The 27,332-nt window shown below is 36.9% G+C and overlaps 1 protein-coding gene across 1 annotated transcript in view; it reads left to right on the plus strand.

Moving 5' to 3' along the window:
• Nucleotides 1-27,332, plus strand: part of PTPRD (protein tyrosine phosphatase, receptor type D) — a 462,091-nt gene that overhangs the window by 334,750 nt on the left and 100,009 nt on the right. The gene's annotated exons all lie outside the window — the stretch shown is intronic.

Genomic DNA, 27,332 nt, shown 5'->3' on the forward strand with positions numbered 1-27,332 from the left:
AAGGTAATGTTACAATTTTTAAAAATATTTAGGACACAATACAGCTATACTATGAAGGAGATGTGTTCCCCATAAGTTGTGTATCACTTTTTTTTTGCGAATCTAATCACATCTACTTAGGATTATAGAAATATAGATATGAAGATGGAAGAGACCTTAAAATCACCTAGTCTAAACTCCTCATTTGACAGTTGAAGACAGTAGTTACCAGAGAAGTTAGGTAATGTGCTCGTCACACAAGTAGACACGTCAGAGCCAGGACACACTAGAGGCTATCTTTAGAGGTAGAAAGAAGTCATTTTATGTTTCTGTGGAGTTATCAGAGAATGTTGGAATCTGACCCAACACAACTTTAATTATGTTACTGTGGAGAAAACCAAGATCCAGCGTGGGGAAGTGAATTGTCCACAGTCACATATCAAGTCAGAGACTACCATCTTTCCATTATTCATTATGGGAATCTTTTTTTTTTATTCAAAGAATCCTTTAATAATCTGAATAATTGCCCTGTAATTCACCTTCTCTAGTACTCACCAATATAAACTTTGAATGCTAGAATTCAGACTGTTGAACTAAATCAGATCCCAAACACCTGAATTCCTTGTAAACAATGTATACTGAGAAGATTATCTCTGTTGTGGGAAACAAAATGCTAAGCTTCCAACACTTGGATGGTAGTCACTTGACTCTTCCCTTATGAGCAGGTGTAGCAGAGCATCATTTTCATTGGTATCTTGAGAACATTTTCCTCTCCCTACAAAGCTTCAGTATCTCTGCTGTAAAGAAACGGTTCTTTTTCAAAACACGGTTTATTTTTTTTATTAAGACTGAATTGTTAAAGCACTCCATATTTCTTGAAGGATATTTTACTTCAGGGTTCCTCAATTTGGAGAAGACAATTTGTTCTTTTTAGTAGGACTGGGCAACTTAGTGTAGTGGAATATCTCTGGTCTTGAACACAAAAGACCCGAAGCCCAGAATCACTACTGGCAGTCATGACTTGACAGTACAAGTCCCTTACCTACTCTCTGAGTTTCATCATTATTATACTCCCTAAAACACATGATCATTATAAGGAAAATACCTTGTAAACCTGGACATGATTCAGGTACCTTCATCCAGTGGAAATTTACATGAAACAAAATACAATACTGGAATGAAAATTAGCTTTGTTTCACCCAAATGGTTTCCTGCTTATCTCTTTCTCTTTGCTCACTCCTAATTTTAATGGAGCACTTAAAATGATATACTGCTAAAGTCATTCCTAGATACTTCAGGGCTTTGGGTTTCAGGTTACAAATTGGGTTTTAGGAGAAAGAGCAAAGCCTTTGAGAAATACTACTTGCATAAATATGAATTATCTCTTCACTAATTGAAATTTTTGCCTAATCAGCATCTTTCTATTTTTTCAGTATCTCATATAAGAAGCTTTCACTGTTAGGAGTTTTCTTTAGAAAAAGAAAAAGTACAGTTACAAATCTTTAGTTGTGGAAAGCTGGGTGGTATAGTGGATAGAGGATTGGATCATGAGTCTGTAAGATCTGAGTTCAAATTGCCTTAGACACTTACTAGCTGTGCGACCCTGCCTGAGCAAATCATTTAACCTCTCTGTCAGCTTCTTCCTCTGTAAAATGCCTACCCTCCCATAGTTGTGAAGATCAAAGGAGATATTTGGAAAGTGGTTTGCAAACCTCAAATTGATACATAAAGTCCATTGTTATTATTCTTGTCATTGTTGTTGTTATCCATGTGATGAGTTACATGGAAGAGGGATTTTTACTCTCTATAATTAACCCCTGGAGTCATTCTTCACAACCTGCTACGATAGAAGAAACCCTGTCCTGGAAAGAAAGAGACCAGGTTTCTAATGTTAATTCTACCATTCACTTGTAACGGGACCTTGGGCAAGTCCTTTCCCTGCTCTAAGTTAGAGCTTCATTTTCTAAGAAATCAGTGGATTGGACTAGATAATCTCTAAATTCCCTTCCCTTCCAATGATCTAGAGGTTTATGTAAGTATTTGCTGGTACTACAGAACACCATGTTTTATCTATCTTATGAGCATGTAGAAGGTGACAGTACCTCCTTCTAATATATTAACTTATAACTCATCAGAAAATTTGACATGTAAATGGTTTTCATTGAACTAAAGATAAAAAGTACTCCTTGAAAGCTGTTACTACTTACAGTGCTAGTGATCCATGGTCTAAAGACTCCCTTAGTAGCCATTGACACAAGGTAGCCTTCAAAGGCTCTTTCCAGTCCATCAGCAAGATGATCTGTGATTAAAGTGCTCCCTCTCTGGATGCATAGACTGTGCTGCAATATAATGTCCATGTAAGTGATATTTAAGTGTCATATTCATCAATTATACTTAGATTAGGAATCCCACACCACGTATTAGGTCACAGTTCTGAGCTAAGAAGGAGCCATTTTATCATCATCTGTTTAAATAAAATAGAAGTGTTTTTGTTTGTAATTCAGAGTGGCGAGAAGACCAAAAATAGACATTTTATTACCTTCAAATACCTATATTTTGTTTAGCACAATCATTATTGAGAGGCAGAATTTTACTATGAAGAGAAAAATGGCCCTCAATCAGGATAAACTGGGTTCGGGTACCATCCCTGACACAAACTGACTCTGTGACCCTGGACTTGTCACTTAAACTCTCAGTGTCCCCAGGCAACTAAGTTGTAAATTACAAGACTTTTTGCTAATCTGCTTTCATTGAAGGAATTGGGGAGTTGCCTTCACTGACAAAATCACAGACCCAGAACAACAACAACAACAACAACATTATTGGATAGGTGCTGAAGTGGGCTAAAATCAGTTTAAACTAGAGCAAGCTAATTGTTAAATTTTCAGTGTGAGCATTTATGCCTTGGAAATCAGAAAATGCTATAAATCAGGGCTTAATGTATTATTTTGTTGGTGGTCTAGATTTAAAAAAGCGATAGAGAAATATCAATGCAGACTAAACTAAAAGTGGATCATGATGATTTTTGGGGGGGAGAGACCACTGTAAAAATTCACTAGCATCTCCCCTCCCCCAGATATTTGATACTAAACCTGATGCTATTTTGGGAACCAAAATAATAGTTAATAGTTCAAAAGCTATTTTCATTAATCCTGGAGCCAAAATAAGAGGAAATGGGCTTAAATTGTAAGTCAAAGGCCTTAGGTAATATCTAAGATATTCCTAACTGAAATTACTAAGGAATCACACTGATATGCTTACTCTCTCCATTGAAGTTCTCCCCAGATTCCACCACTGAGTTCTTGGGAGCTATTCTAGGGGAACACAAGCTGTGTCATTCCCCATCAAAGTGAGAAAGAAGGTTTTGAGTACAGGCCTAGAAACAAAATAGACATCTTTCATTTGAAGACTAACCTGGCTAATACACCAAGGGAAGATCTCTTTCAGTGGAGGTACTGAATTTGGTGAAATTTGTTGAAATACTGAATCACTAGAAGAGGATACGGTTTCCTAAGGGAAATTGTAGAATCATTTTTGCTGGTGAGGGTTGGAAGGGCAGAGATGGGATGCATCAGTGCACATTCTTAAAGAATTTAGAGAAATTCCTTGGTGTTGAATGTCTAATAGATTATTTAAGGGAATCCTATTCTCTTTCCCCTCAAAAAAAAAAATTCTGCCAGTACTCTGATGAAAAAAAGGGGGGGAGTGAAATAAACAGCAGACATCTTGAAAATTTTGAAATCATTTATTTTAAATTACCTTATGAGTCAAAGAAAATGTGTGAAGAAAAGTGCCCTTTTATAACCTGTAAGTGTTAAGTCTGCTACACTGGATAAATGGCAAATGTAACTTACCTTCAAAAGTACAGTGGGTAGCCCATTGTTAAGTCATTGGACTGGAACTGACTACTAATTTGCACCAGCCTATTGCTAAGAGAAATAAGTGTCAGGGGAGGATGTGTGAGAGGGATTTTTTTTTTATTAAGGTCAAGGAAAGGAGAATGCATACATAAATGTGTTGAGACATTTTCTTCATCCCTTCATGTTTGACTTTAGTTTCTAGGTCAAATAATGTTATGCACTGATGGATGGGCAACTTTTGACCAGTTTGATCATGGTCTCCGTAGGCTGGTATGCAACATTATAACAACAGCCTGGTGTAATCAATGCATAGTGGTTGAAAATTTTTTTTTTAAATGTACTAACGGTAGATATGTCCTTCCCTGTTAGAAGATGCTTCTTGGAAAGCGGCTACCAGGAACTTCCAGAAGAATTGGTATTACTGTCAAAGCCAAAATGTTAAGCTGGTTTATCTATCGTTTTTTCCCATGATACTTTTCTTTATTTAGCCTAAAGTCTTGCCAAAGATGGATAAGGTGGTAGAGGTTAGGGTTAGATGATTTTACAGGTTTCAGTTCACTCCCACAGTTACATGGTCATAAGTAATTGTTTGGCAGGGTACTTATTGTCATCATCAACAAACATTGATTGAGGGCTTGCTTACTTTGGTGGGGCACTGTGCTTGGTGAAAGGAAGGTCAAATAAGAGGTATAAGACCTAATCCCTATCCTCCAAGAATATACTGAAGATATTGTACATGTATGTAAAAATGGAAAACAATCCAAGGTAGTTTGTGCTAGGCATACTACATAATAGTTCACACAATCCTGCTAGCTAAAGTTCCTATAGAATACAGTTCCTGTATTCTAAAAGTTGGTCTAAAATTGCCAATGAAGTCTTATGAATAACCACACTACAGAAACTTCATTTCTTTAATTTGTAGGTCATTCCATTAAATTGATTGGAAAGCTATCACATTTGGGCATCTCAAGATCTGGATTTCAGCCCTGGTTCCAAAACATAATAGGTGTCCAGGCCTGGAACTTATCTACTACCCTCTTTTTCCTATCCCAGCTACTTTTGAGGTAACTTTCCTTTGTTCCCCATTTTGAATCTTCTGGGGAACAATGGATGTAGAAAAGAACCTTCCTTCATGCATATAAAAATGGTTGTTTTCTGTACCCAGGAGCATCCACACTTCCTAGATGCTGACCTAAAGATAAAAGGTGCAGTTAGCCCAGGAACTTCCAAGTTTCATGAGCCCCAAAACTCTACCATACAAATGGCTATGTAAATAATAACTCATTATTGGAGGAGAACTGTTGTTAAGGTGATCCTCCAGAGCCTTAAATATTCTTTGAGAACCCTTGCTCCCACTGTGACATGGGGAGAGATGCATTTGTACCATCACAAGTTGGCACTTGGGATGCGTTTTCCCATAGAAAGTTGTAAGTGGTGGTTAGGAATAGTTGAAATAATACTATACATACTATATTTTAGTTCCAATTGTCCTTTTAACTTCCTGACTCAATTCCTTTCCTGATTCCAGTCCATACTTCTGTCAAGGTGATTTTCCTTAAACACAGCTCTGACCATGTTATTTTTATACTCAATAAATTCAAGTGCCTTCCTATTGCCTCTAGGTTAAAATACAATCTCTTCTTTTTGGCTCAGAAATTGTCCCAGACTTTTTCCCACTATCTTTTCATTTGTCACAACTTGGTTCCTTCATTATATAATTTTCCCTTTCCCATATTGCATGGTCCAACCAAACTTGCCTTCTCTCAGTTCCTGAAGGTTGTCGTTGTTATTATTTGTCCTTCATTCTCAAAGAGGACCATGACATCAGGAAGGTGATGCCATGACTTGCAAGTGAATTGGATTTAAGTGAGGGAGGGCTGTGCACTCACTGTCTCTTCTGGAGTCATCTGAGTCCAGTGGCAAGATATAGATCAGGATGACTGGAGTTGGAGATGAAGTAGGAGACCTTGCACTTTTTAAGTTAAGGTCTCTCCTGGATCTCAGTTTGACTGAGGCAACAGGGAACCCCTGAAATTGATTGAGTAGGGAAGTAACGTGGTCAAACCTGTGCTTGAGGAAAATCACTTTGCCATCTGAATGAGGAATGGACTGGAGCACAGACAGAACTGAGTCAAAGCAACCATTTAAAGGTTATTGGAATAGTTCAGAATGTGACATGACATAGATAGCTATAATGCAAAGTAAAATGTAAAAGGAGTAAAGGTGAGCTCTAGACAAAGTGCTTCAGGAAAATTTGTGAAGGGAGCAAGCACAGTCAGCTTTGAAATCTGTAATGCAAAGATCTAGTTTATTTAAGTCTTCCATGCAAAGCAGTCTCATCTCTGTCAAAAGGAAAAAAGATCTCTGCAGCACTCTAGAAGGTTCTGAAGGGTATCTTTAAGTTACTGTGCTCACGTTATAAAACACAAGCACGACTTCTTTCCTAAACTCTGTGGGTGTGAATTATCTTCGATCTTGAGGACAACTAACGATAAACTCATATGTCTCCTACCAGTTAGCATCCTGAACGTGCTAATAATTTTCTCCCTTACTCAAGGCAAGAATCTCTCAACTGTTGTCTCTGTAGATGATAATGAAGTCTCTTATTTGTAATGTTCACAGCATTGTTCCCTTGTCTTTCAGTTTTAATAACAGCGGGTATTTGTTCAGTACCTTTCTCTGACAAGCTTAAATCATCTTGCTGTTCCTATCTGATTAGTCTTCACAACATCCCAGGGAGGCAAGTTGAAGAAAAAGATGTATTATTTTCCCTATGAATAATAAAACACATTGAGACTCACAGAAGAAACATAGAGAGCTAGAAAGACCCTTGACTTATTCAGTCCTGGTTTTTTTCTCTAGACTAGACTCTATTTAGCTTGTTTCTCAATTTGGCCTGAGGACAGATTCCTATAGTCTAAGTCTTTAACTAAAACAATACCACATATGCAGAAAATTACTATGAAGAAATCACAGCTACTAATTTTCGCCACATGACTGTCCATGGGAAAAACCTGAGGTTTTTTCTATGAAATGCTAAGAAAGTATTTCTTTTTCCTATGAGTGAGTCTCACCATTCCCAATGGTAAACATTGAATTTTTCACTATATACAGGACAAAAATGCTTTATGACTAAAGCAGTGACCACACATCGAAGCATTGCTATTTTCCCAAGGAAGAAAGAATGGGTGGGTGGAAGTGGGAGGTGGGGGAGGGTGTCTTTAATGAAGTGTGCTAGAAAGCCATTTCAGATTCCAGAAGCCGTTATTCTTAGGGCCCCATTTTGTAATCCAAATAGTATATAGAATACCAAGAGAGTTGTAGTTCCTGTTATCTTTGTCTTTTTATTTTAAAATATAAGCTCTATGGGGTAGCCATTCATATGGAGACTGAGCAAAGACTCTACCAATCACAAATGCCACATTTTTTTTAATGCCTGCTCTGGGTAATCTGTTTTTTTCCCCAGGCTCAAGGATTGATTTTCATAAAAAAGGCAAGGTAGTAGGTAGAGGGACTAAGTATACCTTTATTTCCAGAAGTTAGTTATTGAGTAGTATGCCCTTCCATCTCTTCTCCCACCCCACCCCCTTACTATCCTTTGACATATTGGAAACAGAAGGAAATTTCACAAAGTAAGTCAATTATCATGATGCTGCTTTAACGGAAACTTTGACTGGTCCATTCATTCTAAACAGACCTTAAAATGAGGATAGAATGATTCTGAATTTACTGTTTCAAATTCCCTTGAACTCATACTCCTCCTGACAGGAGGATGGGCCTCTTTGAGAGGACATACCATGTCTTTTCTTCAACATAGAACAATTTGTCATTTTTCAAAAATCCTATTGGCAAACTACTGTGTTAGGTTAGCAGTCAGTTTAATACAACAAGGATATTTTTTCATTCATTAGCGTGGGTAATCTCTCAAGTGCAGCAGATGACTTGATGACTTGAAGTGATAGTCTTTTGGCCAGAAAAAAAAAATATTATCAACAATGGTTGAAATTCCAAAATTCATTCTGTCTGAGCTTAGCTAGAATGGTTCTTGGACAAAAAATACCTGTTCTGCCACTGGACCCAGACCCCATAACAAGGCATCAGAGGAGTCCTTTAGTTCTAAGTGTGCTTGCAGTTGACTTTTATTTGAGTGATAGAAGGCTGTGCAAAGTCACCAGCTTTACTTTCTCCTCCAGAGCCATCTGGGTCCAGTGGCCAGACTGGAGATGGTCCACGATGCAGTGGGAGACCTTGGCCCTTTTAAGTTAAGGTCTTTTCAGGTTCTCACTTTGAGTGAGGCAATGTCCATTCAGTGAATAGGCCTCTTTAAGAAGTGAGTAAAGGGCCCCTTTAATAAAAAAGAAAAATGTCAAACTGGGAGGGGAAGACCCTTTGATGTCATGATCCTCTTTGAGAACAAAGGACAAATCACACGCACAACCTAGTACAAGGAGGACAAATAAGTAGAAGAAATTACATGAATTGGGAAGATAGCAATGCCTTGCAGGAAAAAAAAAACAAAGTTTAATATGCAAAATCTGTATAACAATTGGAGAATCTGGCTTTTACCAAAAATTCACGTTTGCCACATAATTAAAGCCGCATCCTTTTTTGCCTACTATGTGAATGTACGTAATGGTGAGTCCATCAATCATAACTCCTGCTTGAGAAGCTTGTGGAGTTTTTCATCACTTTTCTAGTTTTTTTTGAAGAAGGAAACAGTAATACACATATGTGTGTGTATACATATACATATGTATGTATATACATATACATGTGTGTATACATATGTGTGTGTGTGTGTCCTTTGTTTTTATCTAACTTTCACTTCCCAATATATCCTTCTCCCATCCCTTCCCGAAAGAGACATCTCCAGTAACAAAGAATAAATACAAATAAGAAAAGGGGAAGTGGCATCTGTTCAGCAAAGTTAACTAATAATATATCACCTGAGACTGACAACATGTGCAAAGTTCTACTTCTGTAAAGAAGGGAGAAAGGTACATTTTCTCTGAAGAAGAAAATTTTTGCTAGTCTTTTCATGTTAGATCTCTATAATCTCTTTTAGGCTGTTAGACTTAATATTTTCTAATATGTATTTTTCAGTTTCCTGTAAACACATTTATAACAATCATATATCAAATTTTGTGACCACATCATCTAGTGTAGCACTTTGTTTCTCCTTATTTCCAAGTAATATGCCTTGCTGTTTATAATTAGATTGTTTCCATCCTTCATACTTTTCTTCAGTGTGTCCAAATTCCCATTTGACAGCTACTTAGTCAAAAGTCCTTAATATTTAGAAAGGGGATTTTGCCCATCATCCTTTGACTAAATTCAATGAATATTTACTAAATTAAGCATCCCCTAAGTGTAAGACCCTGTACTAGGTGCTAGGGATAAAAAACAAAAAACAAAAACAAAAAAACATATAGTCCCTGACCTCAAAAAGCTTTCACTGTGCTAGGGGCAAAAAACATGTACATAAATAAATGATAAGAGTAAAATAAAAATCCAGGCAGAGTGAATTAAGAGATTTGTAATGGGATAAGACCAGGACAGAATTTGTAGGCCATCTAGTTAAATTCCCTAAGTGGGCTAGGTAGCCCAGTGAATAGAACTCTGGACCTAGAGTCAGGAAATCCTGAATTCAAATTCAGCCTCAAACACTTCCTAGGTGTGTTACACTGGGCAAATATGCCTCAGTTTCCTCAATTATTAAATGAGGGATAATAATAACTTCCCAGGGTGGTTGTGAGCATCAAATGAGGTGATATTTGTAAAGCAATTAGTACAGTGCTAACACATAGTAGGCCCTTAATAAATGTTTGTTTTCCTTCCTGCCTTCCCCTTAATTTATAGGTAAGAAAACTTAGGTCCAGAGAAAGTAGGTCACTTGCCTAGTAAATGGAAGAGCTGGCATTTGAATCTAGATTCTTGGTTTCCAAATTCAACTTTATTTCTGCTTCACTTTGCCTGTGTACCATCAAGTTCACCTCATTTTGAAGCTGGGGAGACTAAGCTCCAAAGGAGAGAAGCAACTTGTTCAGACCGGCTGAAACAATAAACATCTAAGCCAGAACCTGAATGTATGGCTTGTGACTTCCATTTAAGTGTTTTCCACTACCTCTGGCAGCCTGAACAATCAGACAACTCATTTATCTGGTCTCACCATATTTTTTTATGCTATAGCATCGTGTAGAGCCCTACACTTAGATGTGTGTCTTTTCCTTTATAAGAGCAGAGAGCATTATTCGTCCTACACAAGGGAGTCAGAGAACATTATGAAGCTGGTGGAACGTAATCTGTCCAATGAAGACAGAGGATGATTTTAAAAGAAGGTGATGTAATACCAATATGTTGTAGGCACAGGGGTTCCATGGAGGCTTAAGAGGACGAGAAGAGATCAAAGAACAAGGTAGAGTTCAGTTTGGCCAGAATTCAGTATCCGTTATGGGGAGCAAAATGAAATAAGATGGAAAAAGGTCCTTATAGGAAAGTTCATTATGGATTGTGTTGAAGGTTGTACTCACAACAGTGAAATAAAAATCCATTAGAGTATTGAAGTATTTCTTTCCAATATCTCATCATGTAATACAGATGACACTCAGTTCTTGCAGATTAGGAGGCTATGGCAAGTTTCTACCATGCTGGAAGGTCTTACAGTATAGTCTTCACAACAGCTTGTCCAAGAACCAGTCTATATAAGGACAAAGAGGCTCATCCCTAAAAAAGTTTTGTCACTTGGTGATGAATTTTTTGGCCAAAATATTTTTGACCCTTGAAATAGCAACCAAGACATATGATGCAGTCAAAACAATGTCACAATTTGTAGACCCAAATAAAGAATATTTGCAGAAAAATAGACTGCCCTGCTCCAAATATCACACACATTTGCACATGAATTCAAAGACACATGCACACACACACACACACACACACACACACACATCACAATAGCTTGATTCAAGTGCATTTAGGCTCTTGGCTATGTCTCATGCTTGAAACTGTAAAACTCAATCCAGATAGAAGAGAGTTACAAATTAACTGACATTGGCTTCTGTGTTGGAAAGCAGTTTATCAGGCAACTGGAATATGTTGGGTAGGCAGAACAGAGGAAGAACAAAAATGGAGTGGAAAGAATATGTATATATTTAGCCATAGCTTTGTCAGAGGTGCTGGATATCATTTTCATAATTCTTAACATGACATTTTGTGGTTGGTGGTTACAGTTAGCCTGAAGTTGTGACTCCAAGGATTGGAGAAAGTTGAAATCACGTTCTGGCAAGGTGCCTGGCTGCTCAAAATAAGCAGGTAGATTATCAACTCCAGTGAATAATATTTGTAATGAAAGGAAAATTCATTCCTTGAAATAAATTAGGCTTCACAAGTCATTTAAAAGGATGGCAACTGAAATTTGCTCTTAGGATTTCTTTTTAAAGCACACATTCATATACATGAAATCATCTTCAAAGATTTTGCCAAGGAATTTAGTGAAATAGTTGCCAGAAGTCACAAAAAAAAATATAAAAGGACACTAGAATTGCCAGACCATTTGTCCTTTTTTGGCTTGGCAAGAGAGTGCAGACATGCTTCATGCTTTAATTTCTCCCATGATCTCTGTACCATTAACCTTATGTTTTATTGAAGTTTAAATGAATGATTCAACGCATTATTTAAGGCATAGCCTCATGAGTTCCACAAGCTAACATCTAACATTCATGCTATTTGAAGAGAATTTCAAATAATAAACCCTGAGATATACTACCTTCCACCCTGAGAAAATTTAGGATTAGACAGATATAAAATCTCTTCTCGTGCCAATTTTCCATTTTACCATGATTTTTTGTGATGAATCTGCCTTCTCTCCATGACCTTGTGTAGAGAAAGCATTGCAGCAAATGAGAATCAATGAGTAAAGTTAGCTAAGAGTGATGCATGTTTAGGTTATGTGGTATTAAATTCGTATAGGTAGGTGGTCTTGGCCCTCACTTTCAATCTTAGAGGATAGTTGTCTGTGTACCCTATAGTCAGCAAGGACTGAAGAAGAAAAAGCACACATTTAAAAAAAACCTTCCAGCAAAAAAACAAAAACAAAAACAAGTAAACAAACAAAAAACAACAAAGCCCTGGGGACTTTTCCTTATTTCTGCTCATTTATGTTCTCATACATCTCTTGACATCAATTCTCAGGCAGACCTCCCCCAATTTTAAAGATAAAACTTTCAGATTTGAACTTTGTGACAGCAGTTCTCTATCATGCAGTGAAGTTTAGAGAAACATAGGAATCCAGGATTTTGAGAATTAGAAAGGGCCTTAAAGTTCACTGGATCTATAATAGATGTAGACGAAGAGATAGAAGGTCAGAGAGTGAATTCAAATAAGATCCTGGAATGACATAGCTGGGAGAGGATTTAGAAATTACCTAATCTACTCCCTTATTTTAAAGATGAAGAATCTGAGGCCCAGAGAGTTGAGTTAATGACACATTCAAATGAAATGAACATATACACTTTTAAAATCAGGAATCTACTCGCACTTTAAATATACTGACTTGTTAAAATTATTATTTGTAGCCTGTACTTGTTAATTCATTGATACAGATAATTCCCAGTGAGGAAATTCCCTCCATCAGTTCAGATTGGCAACTTGTTTGGAACTGATAATATCAACAAGTGGTTTATGGCACTGAGTGGGAAATTAACTTGGCCATAGTAACATGGCTGGGGTGTGTCAGAGGAAGGAATTGAAATCATACATTCCTAATTCCAAGGATGGTCTTCATCCATTATGCCATACTGCCTCTGTTGAGTAATAAACCCACAAATGTGGCCAAATGACAATAACAAACATTTCCATATGAAAACACTAATTGAAAATGTAATAGACATTTGGCTTAGTTGATAAGGGTTATGGAAAATTATGAATTTCCTGACAGTATTGAGTCTCACAGAGGAAAATGGACTGGCCCATGGTTACAGAAGCAGTAAGTCAGTTAGTCAGTAAACATTTGATAAGCACTTCTTTGTGTGGCAGGTACCATGCTAAGTACTGGAGATACAAAGAAAAGCAAAAGACTGGAAAGGTAGGAAGGGGCCAGGTAATAAAGTGCTTTAAAAGTCAAACAAAGAATTTTATAATTGATCCTTGAGGAAATGGGAAAGAGGGATGAGTTTATTGAACAGAGGGTGACTTGTTCAGATCTGTGCTTTAGGAAAATCAATTTAACAAATGAGTGGAGAATGGAATGGAATGGGGAGAGATTATAAGCAGAGACCAAATAGCAGACTATTGCAATAGTCCAGGCATGAAGTAATGAGGTCCTATACCAGAGTAGTTGCTTCATGAGTGGAGAGAAGGGGTGTGTGTGTGTGTGTGTGTGTGTGTGTGTGTGTGTGTGTGTGTGTGTAGAGATGGGGGGGAGTAGAAACCTTAAGACTAGGAAATAAATAGGGTACATGGGGTAAACACAGACGTTGCATGGCTGGGTGGTTATTTACTCCCTTGACAATAATAGAGAAGTTTAGAAGGGCGAAGGATTTTTCAGAGGTCTGGGGAGAGATATGATATATTCAGTTTGAGATCCATAAGATAGCCAGTTCAAGATGTCCAATAAGTAGAAGGGATTGAAAGGTTTGGAGAAACCACTGTGGAGTGAATGGATTAGGAAGGTATTAAAAATTGCTTTGCTGCAGCAAAATCTCGATTAAAATCATGTAACATTAATTTATGGGGAACACAGTCAGTACGGTTTCATGATTTCTCCAGTTTCAATTAATGGCACTTCAATAAGAGAAAATAGGTATAATAGATGATAGAATCAATCCAAGGTTGGGTTTGGCAAGGCATGATTAGTGATAAGATAATGGGCAAGGGATTTGATTGCAGAGTACAGTGTAGATTTGAACTGGTTCACCAAATTTTTAAGATAAAGAAAGGAGAGGGTAGGCAATGCAAGAATGATGGCCTTAGGAAAGAAATGAGGAAGGGAAAAATTAGAAGTCACCATGAGAACAAATAACAAGGTCAAGTGTCATATGGCAGAAGGAAAGATGTGATGGTAAAAGATTGATCAGATAAAGTCGTTTTGGAGTGTGTGAACATGCAAATGGAAAAATTGATGATGGCAAGATCAAGGGTATGACCATCTTCTGTGTGTAGCTGAGGCAAAATGCTAGAGTACATTGTAGGAATTGAGTAAGTTAAAGAATTGAAAAATTAGGGTTTTTGAGGAACTATCCTCTGGGATTCAGTCTCAGGTCTTTGTCCCAGATTCAAAGCTTTTTCTTCCGACTCTTTGCAGCCCACTCCTCAGCTGTCAACCACCAACCAGGTCCCTGACAGAAGTACTACATATTAGGTTGTATAGAGAGGAGTTGAATCAAGTTCCTATAGGTGGTAGTGGTAGTATGATAAAAGAATCATAGTAGTCTTCACAGTACACCTTAGGAGGAACATTTGCCATTGGGCTGGTTATACCATGCCTCTCTTGGGTGACCAGTAATCACCTAAGCCTGACACAGAGTGTTTTATGTATAGTCACTCTGCACCTAACTGTATTTGTTGGTGAAGACATTAATCATAACCCTCAGTGGCAAGGATTGATGATAATAGTCCATTTCCCTCTTTCCATGTTATTTGAGAGAGAGAGAGAGAGAGATCATAGGATCATAAATTTAGATATAGAAAAGGACCTTAGATATTATCTTAGATATATGATATATTACATTAATTGTATTATGTCATATCATATCATATTATCCTTGTCATCCAATCAATGGAGAAACTGAGACACAGAGAGATAAATTATTTGACTAAAGTCACATAGACAGTAGGAGCATGAATGGCATTTGAACGTAGGGCTTTTTCTACTGTATGTTAGAGTTGTTATGGGATTGGAGTGGTATCCATATCTTTGGGTCAATCCCAAAACAAATTACCAATTACTTCCTCCCTCAGATCTAAATATCTTTCAAGAAAGTACATGAAAAATAGTATTTTCAGTACTTATCTCGTTTTTATCATAAAAAATATTTGCATAAAAACAGCATCTTTGTTTCTTAAGTCTTTATCTGCTTTTGTTACTCATTCCGTCTTGTAAAGAGGCATAATCTTTTGTTTTTGACATATAATCATTTCCACTGCAAGCAACAGTGATGTCACAAACCAAGGATTATAATTTTAGCTAGAAAATAAGCAGATGAATTCTGAAAAACAAAGCTGCTGGTGACTTTCAAATATCCTCAAGAACAAAGGAAGTATTAGTACCATGGAGGCAAGAGTGGGAGGGGGAGGTTTCCCAAAACATTTTTTAATAGAGCATATTCTTTTAGAAAATAATCAATTGTGCACTTCTGCTTTTCTAGTTTGAGAAATTTTAAGCTGGGCCCCTTAGTAGCTTTTTTTTTTTTGCTAGGATTCCCAGTTTCATAGTTATGCTTTTCCTCATGCTGAGCAGGATATGGAATCTTGCCTGAAATTTGGTTAAAATCTCTATTTGAATGATAAATATGATCTACCTCATTTTGAGTATTCAGTAAGTGAGTCAAGCTTTAAAACTTAGAATTCAGCTTGTTTTAGAATATCTCTGGACCACTCTTCAAATTATTATTCTCAGTGTATTGGCTTTCAGTTGTAATAGAAGATCAAGCACGTTGTGATAACTGACTACCTGCATCTTTCTCGCTGGCTAGCTTATTCACCTTGACATTGCTTTAACCCTCTCTGTGAGGCTTCCTAACTTTTTGTCAGCTGAGCTTTCCTACTATAACTGATAGATGAATTTAGCCCTGACTCCTCTCTTGCTGAGTGAGTTCTAGGTGAGTGTTTTAAACCAATTAGTCAAAGACAATAACTTGTTTTGTTTCTGTTGGTCATTCAGTCACGTCCAACTCTTCGTGTCCGACAATATTGTACATAGGGTTTTCTTGGCAAAGGTACTGGAGTGGTTTGCCATTTCCTTTTCTAGTGGATTAAAGCAGAGGTTAAATGACTTGCCCAGGGTCATATAGCTAGTAAGTATCTAAGGCTGGATGTGAGCTCAGGTCTTCCTGTCAACAGGCCCAGCTCTCTATCCACTGAGCTACTTAGCTGTCTCCTTTAACAAATTGTGCTTTTTTCAACTAATCCTTTTCATTGGAAAGCTTCAATTGATATTTCAGAGTTTTGTTCACTGAAATTATGTCACCTATGATTCTTAAAATGTCTTCACCAGATGCAGATGTCCTCATGTATTTTGAGAAAAGGAGTTTCTGAGTTAAGTCTTGTCCAATTTTCCCCCAATGAAGTCTTGGTAGTGAAAACTTTTATTCCTCTAAAAAGCTCTCTATGAGCTATTCTATTTGTGCAGAATGAATGGATGGTAGCATGATCCATCCATTATTTTCAGCAGCCTTGATAATCGATACAGATCACTGAGCAGTCAATTTATCTCAGCTATCAGTATTGATCAGGAAGAAGAGATAAGCAAATGGATGGCCAGGCTGTGCACAAGTTCAGCTCTTTTGTAGACAGATTCTGAGTCATCTGCATGTTCCAGTGAGCAAAACAGTCACAAAGGAAGAAAAAAAGCCGGGTCCTCCTAGAAAATGACGGGGTTGCGCTAGATGATCCCCAAAGTTCCTTCTAGTTCCAAAATTCTAGGATTCCATGATAAACCTTTTTCTCTGAAAACATTTTCAGGGAAAAAATGAGACAAAAATCGAAGACGCTAAGGATCAGCAAATATGTATTATATACCTATCCTGCAAGGCTTTGTGTTAGGGACTAAAGGGGATACAGCGAACTACAAGACCCTATCCTGGCTCTCAAAAAGCTAATTACAATCACAAATGCAGATAGAAATAGTTACCACCTACAAAGAATGAAAAAAGAAATGCTCTTAGAATCCAGAGAGAGAAGGCACTTCTCTCTGAGGTACACAAGGAAGGACTCGTGATGTGGAGGTGAACCAAGAGACAAGTCTTGAAAAATGAATGGATGTGAATAGGCAGAGAGAAGAAATGACATTAGTCTAGGGTGGGAATGGTGTAAGATGGTGGTAAGAATGACATCAGCAACGTTAACTGAGCAGAACCAAGAAAGTGTAAAATATGTTGGAGAAATAGTGAACCAGTTGGCTAGAGTGGATTTCATTTAGTAGTAAAGTAGTAAAACTGGGATCAGATTGTAGAGGATCCTGTATATCCAAATAACGTGCTAGACCATCTGTAAATAAGTGATGAGTGATATTCTGAAAAGATAAATTGGCATTGCCATGTAGCATGGATGGAAGTAATCATGCAATGCAGGCAGGGAGACTAATTAGGACGGTGCCACAATAGTTATTGAGCACCCAGGTGGCACAGTGGATAGAGCACTGGACCTGGAGTCAATAAGAGATGAGTTCAAATGTGACCTCAGACACTTATCAGCTGTGTGACCCTGAGCAAGTCACTTAACTCTGTTGGCCTCAGTTTCCTTATCCATAAAGTGAGCTGGAGAAGGAAATGGCAAAATATTCCAATATTTTTGTCAAGAAAACCCTGAAAGGGGTCATGAAAAGTCAGACATGAATACAGATGAGTAAACAACAACCACAAAACCACAGTGGTCCAAATTGTGAAGCAATGAGGATTTGAATTAAGATTTTAAAACCCCAAAGTGTTAGAGCTTGGGAGGATTATAGGATCATAGATCGAGTGCTAGAAGATGCCTCAGAGACCATCTAGCCCAACAAGCATTCTGCAGATAAGGAAATTGAAGCCCAGGGAGGTTGTGATCTGCCTGAGTTTGCACATATAGAAAGCCTCATAGGCAAGATTCGAACCTAGGATAATAGAGAGTATCTAAACCAACAACCTCACTTTATACATGAGGATGCTCTAGCCCAAAACAGTAAAGGAACTAGGCCAGAGTTACACAGCTTGTTAGTACAAGAACCATGACTAGAATCCAGGTCCTAGCACTCTCGCTAATACAAGTAAGAAGTAGTAAGAATGAAGAGTTGGCTACCTTTGATGTCTACCTGGCAAGGAGGAATGACCAGGCATTGGTCACTGATCAGATATGGGAAATGAATAAATGGCGTCAAAGCAGAGACTTGGAACCTGGGTGATTGAGAGAATGGAGGGATTATTAACAGAAATGAAGAAATAAGGAACAGCAGCTACTGTTGAGGAAGATACAGACAAATGTTGAATTTGAAGGCAATGGTATGACATCCAAGAGCAAATATCCAACAGGATGGAAATATCAAACAGAGCTAGAGAGCTTTGCTGTTATCTGCCTAGCACAATAGGATTTGAAGGTGAATGTGACTTTACTGCACTTTAACCCCTTCATTTTACATACGAGGCAACAGAAGCCCAGGGAGAAGTGCCATGCCTAAGGCTACAGGAGAGTGGTAGCTGAAGCCATAAGAGTAAATGAAATTGTAGAACCATGCATTAGAGCTAGAGGGGAACTCAGATCATCCAGTTCCTGGCCCTCATTTTACAGATGAAGGAACTTGGGCATAGACAAGTTAAGTTACTTACCCAAGGTCATAGAAGTAGCCAAGAAAGGAACTGGGATTTGGATTCAGGTCCTTTGACTACAAATCCAGTTCTCTTTCCATTGTACGGTGTCTCAGTCTTCAAGGGGAGATAATAAAGTGTGAAGAGCAGAGAGATGATCAGAGCCTGAACTTAGGGTAATAGCTACCTTTTAGTGGCTTCTAGTCTTTCAGACATTGAGTGATTGAACTAGGCTCTGGGAAAGTGAGGCAGAAGAGGATACAGAAAGGTATATACCGTGGTGCCTGCCTTCATGCAGCTTACAGCCTAGTTCAAAAATAGACCACTACTCTAAGAAGACAATTAACCAACCAAACAAGAAAAGAAATCAAACATCAAATGAGTAACAAAACAGACAATAAATGATATAGGAGTTGAATGAAAAATGACGGAGAGGGATTCTGAGTTCTGCTCACAGTCGCCTGTCTTTTGAGCTGATAGACAAATATCATTCATACCTTTGTTGTCCCAACTTAATATGGTACTAATTTGAACTTTATAATAGACAGACCCCATGATCACTTTGATGAACTAACATTACCTCATGGTAAACATGGTCTAGTCTTTCAGGAGTAATACCCCACTTTGAGCTGTTAGCCATCTGTGTCACAATAGTTAGAAGATTAGTTGCAGCAGGGATGGTAATAACAGTATTACAACTGCCTTAATTTTTGTGTGTATAAAGCCCCCATATTATAGCCATTCTGTAAAGAACTCCAGGTCTTTGTCAATGACAGATTTATTGAGGACAAGCTTTCAGAAGGATTCTACTCAAAATCCTATTAAATTGCCATCCATTAAACCATTAGAGCACTCATTAAAACCGTTAGTGCAGACTTCTTGTTATTCATGAGTTATTGGTCGTTCCCACTTCTGAGATGTGTCTGCCAATACCAGCATACCCTTTGTTCCATTATGGCTATTCAGTTCCAAGAAAGTGAACATCAGCCTTCTCCCTATTCCTTTACAGTGTTTATTGTTTGTTGGTAGGTTTCTTTGTTCCTAATTCAGTTGAGTGAAATAGAGTAGAGATTACAGTTAAGGCCCCATTCACTTGGACTTGATGAGAAATGTGTTGTGTAGGAGCCTGTTTTGCTTTACATCATTAAATATTGGAGAGGGAGGGTAAAAATGATGTGACGTTGATCATATGCTGGTAATGTAGCTATGCAGTGAATGAAAAAAAACAGTTGGCATTTAAATCTGTTCTAATGTCATATAGTTTTAAAATTTCAACTCAAGGATGTCCAAACTAAATGTGTAATTCATATACAATATACATTTTTTAAAAAAAATATTTAATCTGTCTGAATGTCCATGCGTTTTTGTAAGGGCATGCACAGAAGAAAATCATTTGTGATGCCTCTGATAATGTTTTGTAGATGGCAGTTTACCCCTAACTCTTAGATATCATAGGTACTCTATACTAGGCAGCATCAGTAGGTAGAAACTAGCTATTACAATTCCTTATGCATTTCCAAGGAACCGTTGAAAGAGTGGTCCCTTAGAGGCTCTCTCCTCTGCCAAAATATTTAGGAAGCTTGGTGTTTTACCTGCTTTCTAGACTTTAAGATCATTGGAGACTGGAACATTGATTTATTTGTAGCTTATGTTGCCCCAAGTAAAAGCACAGTGCTCTGCATGAAAAAGGTGCTTAATAATTCCTAATGAATAAATGTCTACTGAATAAATGAACAGATTGAATAAAGAATGGGAGGAAAACTCTCCTTTAAAGGGTCTGGAAGAGATGGATTTATTTAATCACAAGGATGAATCAGTATGATTAATCCTTTCATAATTATTTCATTGATATTTGTTATTATATTTGTTGGTGATATTGATAGCTAACATTTATGCAGTAAAGTTTACCAGGAACCTCTTTTCCCACAATCATCTTATAGGTAGATGAAGGTTGAAATATATGTTTGTTTACATATGTATGTGTTTGTGGCATAAGATTTTACCCAAAAATACATATTCAATCTCACATTTGAAAAATGAAAAGAAGCTGCTGTTTAATCCTGTATCATTAAATCTCAAAAGAGAGACATTTCAGTTTTCTATGATAAAACAACGGCTAGTACATTTGGGCATTACATGTAAAAATAGAAACTATCAGGCACTCTGTCTCTTTTTATGAGATGCTTTTGTTCAATACAATGTATAGGAGCTCCTCATTATCCAAGGATAATTAGTACTGGAATAAGTCTACTTAAAAGAAATTACTTAAAATAGGGACCATTTTTTAGTAAATAGTGGAACAAACACTTGATCTGGACTTTATCTTGAAAAATGCAATTAAAAAATTATGGAAATGGTTCATTTTGCACTTGCAATCTTAAGTTAGAACTGCAACAGTGCACTGTTTCTTAGGACAAAAAAAATGAATACAACGTTGAGTTTTTTTTTTTGGTGTAATTTTTTTTCCTGACAAAAAATGATAGCCCAGTGTGGCATCTTTCACTTCACGTTTTTTACTTTGGCAGTGTGATCATAAAGAGGATGATTGCAGCAAAAAAGAAAAAAAAAGATAAAGGGGATTTATCAGTTTTCCCAAGGGACTTGTAATTCTTTGGTATTTGAATCACTCTCTTTGGAAGCATCTGTCACCATCAAGAATGAATGACCCCTCCACAAGAATGGGCAAGGATGGCTACTAGTGATATACAGTGGGGAAGGAAGTTTGAGTGAGGACTAACTTTAGAAATGGTCACTTCATTGATGTTTGTGTTATGATAACTTTTGCTTACTGATAAATACAACCTTATAATAAGGCAGCATGGTTTAGTGCAGTGGTTTCCAATTTATTGTTTTGTTCTGTGAACCCCTTTTGACAAGAAATATGTTTTGTGAACCCCCTAAATAATTTAATTTACTACTCATCATATTCTTCACAATTATTTACTGCTTAAGGAACTGTTAAGAATTTTCTACCATTGTAGAGACATAGAACCAATGACTGTCATTGTTGTTAATAATTATAACAACTTGCATTTACATAGTACTTTAAAATTTGTATAATGCTTTAAAAATATTATCTGATTTGGTCCTCTCAACAACACAGGTTGTTGTTTTATTATTCATTGTGCTATATGTTGCCTGTGCAATTGTTATCTCCATTTTGCCAATAAGAGAACTGAAGCAGACAGAGCTTAGGTGACTTGCCCAGGACCACAAATCTGTTAATTGTCTGAGGCTGGATTTGAACTCATTTTCTGGATGGACATTCTACTTTATCAACTAGCTGCTTCAGATTAGTGGATAGAGAGCCAGCCTTGGAGTCAGGAGGAATATGTGAACAGGGACAAGTCACTGCGCCCAGAAAATTCTCTAAGGCTATAAATTACATAACAAGTACGAATCTTTATGGGTATAGAGTATTTCTTTAGCTAGACTTCCCTACATCAATGAAATCAAAGGTACAAGACAAAGCAAAATGAAATGCCAGCAATGCAGGGATTCAGATTGTAAATACTCAGATAAGAAGTCTTTTTAAAAAAAAATTTTCTAGCCAGTTATTATATTAAACCCAAGAGTTTATTTGCATATAAATTGCCCTAGAAAGGGATATACAACAACACCCGTGCAATATATTGTTTCCCTTGCCATACTCTTTGTTCCAACCAAACTGACCTACTGCTTCTTCCTTGGACTCAACATTCTGTTTTCTGTGTCCGTGACCTCTCTGCTGTTGTCCTCCATGCCTGGAATGCATTTACTTGATACTCACATCCACCTCTTAGATTCTCCAGTTTCCTTCCAGATTCAGCTCAGATGCCACCTCCTATTTGAAGCCTTTCCAGATGTTTCCAGTTGTTAGTTCTCTCCCTCTTGCATTTACTTACTTATGCACATGTTATATATCCTCCAAGTAGAATTTAAGGGATAGCTTAATTTTTGTCTGCTCCCAATGCCTCTCTGAGCTCAGTTTCTTTTACCTAGTAGGCATCTGGTAATAGTTTGTTGAGTTGAATTAAATTAAATTGAATTATAGTAGGCTACTCATAGCCAACCCTAATGAATGTGTAAAGACCTTGGAAAATCTTGAAGTGCTATAGAAATGTTAGCTGCTGCTTTTATTATTATTCCTCAGTTTAATTTTTATGAGGAGATGTATTCATGCTTCTGTCTACTCTTTGAACTCAAAATAATTTGAAGACTCATTTTCTTTTTTTTTTTTGCTTGCTTTGGTTATGAAATTTTTCAATCTAAAAGTGAGATGTTAGATATAATATAAAGGTATTACATTATCAGATCTTTTAAGCTGTCATATCTTGATTTCAAGACTCATGACTTTTTTTTTCATTTTGGGCTAATTTTGCCACAATGCATATTATCTTACAAAATAAGTGAAATAGAAACTGACTAAATTATCTGGGTAACTGCCTTTTCTTTAGGCTTTATTTTGCCCAGTCTGATCACACTAGCAAATGTACTTCATCTAACTCATTTGCCTTTTTCTCAAGTTGAACAGAGTATCCTTACATCCAATAAGCATAAGACAACTCTGTCGTGAATATCTTTTTATCACCTCATACCAGTAAATATAAAAATATAGCTATGTTTGCAAAATGAAGTGAAGAACTAGGTCATATGTCTGTTTAATTCTATGCTCTAAACCTTATTTAAAGAAGTTTTAGGTACATATTGTCCAGTTGGACTGTTCATAATGATTGCATTCTTAGACCCTGGGATTCAGAACTCTCGGGATCATTTTTATGTAAGGATATTGAATCTAAGTTAAGTGACTAACTAAAGCCACCAAGGTTGAAAGTGGCAGAGCGAGGATCCAAACCCAAGATTTCAGGCTCCAAATTCAGAGCCTTTTTCATGACATCACATTACTTACTCATGATTTTCTTTATCTGTCACCTCCTTTGTTGCTATCCTCTCTAAGTAGAAATACAACTTTCTTCTAGTTAATGTAATTGATTTGACTCATCTATTTCTGAAAATGCTCTAGAATATATTATTAAAGGGCTGGTTAATGAGCATTTAGAAAACACTGATCACAAAAAGCCATCATTTCTTTATCACGAATAGGTCATGGGAGACTAAACTTAGTTTATTTTTTAACATTATTATTAAACCAGTAGATCAGGGAATTCTGTAGATAGTATTTTCCCAGATTTCAGAAAGCATTTGAAAAAAGGCTTTCATATTATTCTCATGGAAAACATAGAAAGAGATGGGCTAGACAATGCTACAAGTAGGGGGATATGAAGCTGGCTAAATGACTGGACCTGAATATTAATTGTTCAGTGTCAACTTGGAAGATCTCCAATTGAGTGCCCTACATGGTTCAGTTCTATTTAACATTTTATTAAAGGGTTGTATAATGGCATAGATGCCATCTTTTTCAAATTTAGTGATGACACAAAGGGTTAGTTAGGATAGTTAGCACACTGAGTGACTGAATTAGGATCTGAAAATATCTTGACCAAATAAAACATTAGTTCAACTCTAAGAAGATGAAATAAAGTACTGACAAAATGTAAAGTCTTCAACTTCCAAAAAAATGACTCTTTCTCTCTCTCTCTCTCTCTCTCTCTCTCTCTCTCTCTCTCTCTCTCTCTCTCTCTCTCTCTCTCTCTCTCTCGGGTTTTAGTGGTTTGCACTCTCAATACAAGTCAACAGTTTCATATGGCAGTCAAAAAAGCTAGTATGACCTCAGTCTATTTTAAATGAAGCATAGCTTCCACTTAAAAAGAGATGATAATCACACTGGATTCTCAGTAGTAGTCAAACTTCATATGACTTATTATATAGTTTGGGTATCACATTTGAGGAAAGACATTGATGAGCTAGATATTTTTCAACTGAAAGTCAACCAGTATGATGAAAGACCTCAAATTCATATAATTTGATGATCAGTTCAAGGAACTATGATGTTGAATAAGAATGAAGGAAAAAAAGGCTTAAGAGAGAGTGATATTATTGCTGTCTTGAAATATTTGAAGGGCAATTATGTGGGAAAATAATTTGATGTGTTCTGTTTGGCACCAGAGGTCAATTTTTGGAAATTTCAAAGAAGCAAATTTAAGATTAATAGGACAAAAAGTTTTACAACAGCAAGAGCTATACTTAGTGTTCCAAAAGTCTTAGTTGAGTTTTGAGATATCTTGAATAAAAATCAAATAGTCTGCTTCACACAGAAGTAGGGTAATTATTGGTAGATATGTTGTAAAAGAAGTTCCTTTGCAAATTTGAGTTGGCTTAGCTGGCCATTGGACAGCTTGGTGGTGCAGTGGACAGAGCACCAGTCAAGAAAACCTGAGTTCCACTGTGGCCTCAAATGCTTACTAGCTATGTGACCCTAGGCAAGTCACTTACCCATGTTCGTCTCAGTTTCCTCACCTGTAAATTGAGCTGGTTAAAGAAATGGTAAATCATTCCAATATATGTACCAACAAAACCCCAAATGGGGTCACAAAGAGTTGGACATGACAGAAGCAACTGAAGAACAATAACAAAAAGCTAGCTATTAAGGTCTATCCAAATTCTGCAACTCTGAGATCCTATGGTTTTTGGTGAAGGGAGAGACAAAAGCCAAAGTCAGTGACTCCAGTGATTCCAGCCTTGGGGCCTGAGAGGATAGGGACAACATCACCAGAAATAGAGGAGGGGCAGCTTTTGCAGAGATTGTTAGTTCTGTTTTGGATACTTGTTAAGTTGTCCATGAAATATCTAATGAGAAGCCCAGTAGGCAGTTGGAAATTCTGGACTAGAACTCAGAGCAGAAGTCAAAGTAAGAAGGAAAGATTTTGAGTCATCTACTTTGAGGTAATAACTGAAACTGTAGGAGTAGATATGAATAGAGATGGAGAGGAGGCAAATGCCAGGGGCATAGCTTTGGGAGAATTTCACCCTTGGGAGCAGATAGAGCAAAGACCATCAATAAAAGTAACCAGGAAGCATTCAAAAAGATTGGAAAAATACTTGAAAGTAAAGAAAGATATTGTAATCAGCAGTGTCGGAAACCTAACCACGTGGATTCCACTTTCTACAAGTTATACATCATTTGTTAAATTAAAGAAACTTCCTAATGGCATAGAAAATAACATTTCCATTGTTATGCTCTTTAAAAGATAGTCCCTTTTTTGAACTCTTATTTAAATGGTTTCATTCCCTAAAACTAACATTTTATATCTCCCCAATAAAAATTGAAGAATAGTTAACTTTATTTTGGAAACAAAATAATGGCTCCCCATTAAACTTAAATAGAATGCAATATTTTTCTTCTTATTGTACTAAATCCATGGTAAATAAGAGTGAGCAAACTACTCTCTGGAAGTAAATTGTAAACTGCATGAGACAAATTAATTCTCCCTTAGGTATAATTTAGAACAGATTATTTGCCAAATGCTTCCTGAGAGAATTAATTCACCTCACCTGGTTGGGCAGTTTACCCTCAGGGTATAGTTTATTTTTGCTGATTCACCATATATCAATTCAAAATCACTTTACTTCTATTGGTTACAACTTTGAGAATTATTGTAAGTAATATCCATTTTTAATCATTTGGTATGTTTTCACCAAAATGTTGCATGTGAAATTGATTTACTAACATCCCAATATTTCTTGCTTTAATATTAATAATATTCATTAATATATAATTTTATCAGTATCAGTACTCTCATCCACAATGCAGATCACAATCCCTCTATAACATAACCTTCAAGAGCTGCTGCAGCCAGAAATGTCAGGACTCAAGCTAAACTGGTGAAGAGCCTTTCCAAACTAACTGCTTAGACAACAAGCATGTAGTCCATTTCTGGCCTCATAGCTGAAACGTATACAACTTGGTAGAGCCTGCCAGAGTTTTTATTCTGTTGAAAGACCCAGGGTCATCCCCATGCATTGAAGAGGTATCAGATGTAGGACATCCCTATGGTTCACAAAAAAGAAGGAATTTTTAAAAGCTTATGTCATATAAATAGCCAAGAAAGCCCTGTAGTAATGTAATTAGCTTTTTCTTCTTATCACCAGACAATATGACTGTTCACTGATGGCTGACTTAAAAATGACTCACATCTTTAGTCATTAGGTTATCATCTGTTAAAATATAATCAATTTTAGTTTTAGGTCATTTAATGCCATTCAAACACTTTCTACCTCTCTTCTTGAAGAAAAGAAAGTATGGTTCTAAGTTTCTCTCTCATACTGCCAGCCAACAGGTATTTGACCAGCCTGGCTGATAGTTTATTATGGAAACCAGGTGCATGTTACTGATGTTGTGCTGAAGTCATGTTTTTTTTTTAAATTTTCATTTCATAGCTCTACTTCTGAGTACTCTAAAAGTATTTCTCCTTGTTAATTTCCTGATCCCACATCTAACTTTTGCAACATTATTTTAGACATCTTCTTCAGTGTCCATTTTCACAGAGAAGTCACTGAGTATTAAAGTATGTAGTTTGGGGGATTTTTAATTCCCCATAGAACCTCAAATTCTTTGCCTTCTGAATGGATGTCAGTTTATAAGGTGAAATTATCTTTACTGTGATCTCTTTCTTGTTCTCACTGGGATCAGTGTAAGGAAAAATGATTAAGTGTCCCATGAAACTATACCTCTTATTTCCTTTGGACACAACATTAAAAATAACTTTGGCAACTCTTTTTATCCCTGTCTTGTAAGGAAAACCTGTGAGCCAGCTTTCCATTTAGAGACCACTTGTCTAGGCCCAACTTCTGGTTTCATGTATAACAATAGTATCTACATAGATATGGGAGGAGAAAGCAGCCACCAGAAAGTGGGGTAATCAGCAATGTCAGTCATTGCAGAAAGGTCAAGGACAATGAGAACTGAGAAGAGACCATTGGATAGAATGGTGGTGGTTTTCTATTTCGCCATGTGATTGAATTATCAGGAAGATATGGGAGCCATATTAGTATTGGAGACGTGCGGAGAGGGGGTCCTGCCTTTATATTCTTTTTCCTAGGTTGTCCACTGTTCAGATAGTTC

Source organism: Vombatus ursinus, unplaced genomic scaffold (assembly GCF_900497805.2).
Source record: "Vombatus ursinus unplaced genomic scaffold, bare-nosed wombat genome assembly UNPS02014770.1, whole genome shotgun sequence".
Taxonomy (NCBI): Eukaryota; Metazoa; Chordata; class Mammalia; order Diprotodontia; family Vombatidae; genus Vombatus; species Vombatus ursinus.